The sequence below is a fragment of the Mustela lutreola genome, chromosome 1 (genome assembly GCF_030435805.1).
Source record: "Mustela lutreola isolate mMusLut2 chromosome 1, mMusLut2.pri, whole genome shotgun sequence".
In the NCBI taxonomy this organism is placed as follows: domain Eukaryota; kingdom Metazoa; phylum Chordata; class Mammalia; order Carnivora; family Mustelidae; genus Mustela; species Mustela lutreola.
Genome location: NC_081290.1, coordinates 235,851,730 through 235,855,221, shown reverse-complemented (window position 1 = coordinate 235,855,221; position 3,492 = coordinate 235,851,730). Strand labels below are relative to the sequence as shown.

At 38.5% G+C, this 3,492-nt stretch overlaps 1 pseudogene; it reads left to right on the top strand.

Annotated features, from left to right (window-relative positions):
- Positions 1 to 235: 235 nt before the first annotated feature.
- LOC131821501 (olfactory receptor 52P1-like) lies at positions 236 to 1,144 on the top strand (annotated as a pseudogene).
- Positions 1,145 to 3,492: the final 2,348 nt, after the last annotated feature.

Genomic DNA, 3,492 nt, shown 5'->3' with positions numbered 1-3,492 from the left:
AAGACTCCCAAAGCTCAGCTCAAAAAGAAATGAGTGTGAAAACAATAGAGTTGCTTACAGATATACATGAAACCAGATTGCAGATTCCATGACCCCAGAGGTATTTTTCCATCTTTCTCTAAGTCCCATCTCAGCAAGTCATGAAAAGCCAAACTCGTATAAACAAAACACCATAGATATCTCATTGACAGGTAGACATCTAGACTTGCTTTAACAGCCATCAACAGTTTATACCATGCTAATATTCAAACATTCCAGCTTCCTGACCTTCATTCTGATGGGCATACCAGGCTTAGAGTCACACCACTTGTGGTTATCTCTTCCTTTCTCCTCTATGCTTTTGGCTATTCTCATTGGCAGTGGTGCTATCCTCTTTCTGCCTGTCACAGAGCCCAGACTTCACAGCTCCATGTACCTGTTCCTAGCCTTACTGATGGTGGCTGACCTCATAACTACCCTGGCTCTGTTGCCCAAGCTCCTCTACCTCTTCTAGTTCAATGATCGGGACATATCTGCCATTGCCTGTTTCACCCAGATGTTTTTCATCCATGAAGTATCTGTAGTACGATCAGCCCTACTTGCTGCAATGGCCTTTGACCACTTCATGGCTGTGTGTGAGCCATTACACTACAACACAATTTGGAATCATACCTTAGTTGGACGCCTGGGACTGGTGGCCCTAGTCAAAGGTGTGATTCTTATTCTGCCCATGCTTCTTCTATTTCAAGGGTTGACATTCTGCCACATGGTCTTCCTCATACCTACTGTGACCACATGGTTGTGGTGAAAATGGCCTGTGGCCATACCAGACCTAAACATATTTATGGGACTTGATTTGTTGCTCATCGGCTTCTCTTACAGACTCATCCTGCAGACTGTGGTACATCTCAACTCTCTAGATGTTATCTGCAAAGCCCTCAATACCTGTTCAGCCCACTTCTTTGTTATTCTTGTCACTTATGTCCCTGCACTCTTTTCATCTCTTACCTGCTGCCTAGATCACAATATCTCACCTTTTGCTCATGTTCTCCTTGCCAATCTATAACTTCTTTTACCCTCAGTACTCAACCCTATCATCTATGGCATAAAAATGAAGGAAATAAGGCACAAGTTGGCCATATGCCTTTGCAGAGGACCTGCATAGGCTGTGAGCATAGAAAATATACCCATGAGTAAATTAACTAACAGTGAGGACCACTGACATTGCCTTTGCCCAAATATCTAAGACCTAGTTGTATCTCTCAATGATCTGTGAAACAAATAGACCTGAAAGAGTGTTTGTGTAGGGTGGTTTCTTATGTTCTGGCATGTTCTGTTCTGGTTTGAATAAAGAACCAATATCTTTGTGCTTTCATTGAACTAAGAACTAAAATGGAAGAGGCCAAGATGGCTCTTTCTATGTCTGTTTATCAAGAGTCCTCTTGCAGCATGGTCTCCTGATGACTTTCACATATGTGTTCATGTTCATAAGCTACACACAAGCTTTTTCTGTAAATGAGCCAAGATCATCTTTCCTTGTCTAGGTGGAAAGTTTGTATTTGCTTTGGTTTTCTATTTTCTATTTTTTTTTAATTGTTTCTAAAGAATGTCTTAGTACTGAAAGAGACCTGATATACTCATTATATTTGGATACCACCTTAACATGTAATAACTCTTCAGGAAACTGATCTTTTCAATAGGATTTGTTTTTAATACAATGGCAAAGCAACATGTTCACAATACCAATTGGATGATTGCCATGATGTGGATGCTTATAACAAAAATGTAGGAGCTTGAAAAATATCTACAGACTCAGAGTGTGGGGACTATTGAAATGCATATCACAGAAGGTTTCATTGCAAGGGAAAACATGTATCCAGATGACTAATTCAGAAGTTCTGAGACCAGGAACTTATCCTTTAAAAAAAAAAAAAAAAAGCATAAGTTAACAGGAAACTACCTCTTCCTCAAGTGATACTCCACTATGACTTAGATCATCCACAAAGACCAACTTATATAATGAAATTTGCTATGTTGAAATACTTAAAGCATTGTAGTGATTTCGATCCAATCATTTTTAAATACATAGTTATCATAGGGTCGATTGCATAATGTAGTAAGCCAAATACAAGATTGGATAGTTAGGCAGAAATTACCCCATTTGTAACTCAATTTCTAAAAGTTAAAATGACTCCATGGGGTAAGAAATACTAAAAAATAAGATAGTCCCAGTTTTGGGACCACTGGGAGCTCAATCAGTTAAGTGTCTGCCTTTGGCTCAGGTTCCTGGGATAGAGCCCCGCGTCAGGCTCCTTCCTCAGTGGGAAGCGTGATTCTCCCTTTGCCTGCTGCTTCCCCAGCTTTTTCTCTCTCCCTCTCTTCCTCCCATTCTCCCTCTCTCTCTCTCTCTGACAAATAAATAAATAAATAAATAATCTAAAAATAGATAGTCACAGTTTTAGCACAGTCTTAAACAATTGTGATTATTGACTGCGAAATCAGGAAAAAGAATCCTAAATTTCTAAATCCTTCTTAAATCTCTATCCCTGTGCTTGAGATTCTTAAAAATACATGACATTGGGGATAGGAGCTGTGTATGTACTTTTTAAACCTAACAAGGACTTCTAACCACTACTGATCTCCTCTGTACTCTGTTCTGCTAGCTCATCTATAGATCTTAAGAACATCTTCACTTCATGTTACCTTGACTGAGAGAGCCCTCAGTCCTAAATATTCCTTTTCCTTTAGTTTTCCGTGGTCTTTCCTAGCCTGCAGAGTAGGAAGATGCTTACAAAACAGGGGGAATAATTATATTACCCCTATAATAAAAGAAATAAATCATTATCTTAGATCTATTCTGCCATTTATGTCTCTTAGTAAACAAATTTCCTAATTCATTCTTAACTATGAAGATGTTATTCTTATGAAGGATGTGTTGGAGAAAGTTTGTTCTGTGGGAAGGAAAGAGAGTAGAGTCAGATAATCAATCTATGGTGGCTTCCCTATGCCTCTGTGTACTTCATAAACCAGATTTAACACAGATTTCCCATTGTTGGGTGGAACATAGAGAATTTAGGTCTGGCACTGACTTTTGCCCATCATCATGATTGGCATGTCAGAGTTCAAAAAAACTAAGCAAATAAAGGAATCAGTATTCTACTGTTATCAGCATCATATTAATGATAGAGAAGAATGATAACATTTAAACCTTGGATAAACATTTGAGGATACTGAATAGTAAGAGACCATTAAGTTCGGGGCTATTGCCCGAACTGAGGTAGTTCTGTCCTAGAATAGGACTGCATGGAAGAGTCTTATGTTTCTGACATCCTACTAATTTCAGCAGACATACCAGCTGTTGAAGTGGATCTATGCTAGTTATTCTAGGTATTTTTATATATAATAGCTCATGGAACCACTTCCACTCTAACTCAAGTTGTATAATAATATTTTTCAGGTTACAGAAGCTCAGTTTCTTTGTAATTTCTCCATAATTATGTAGGTAGTAATAAT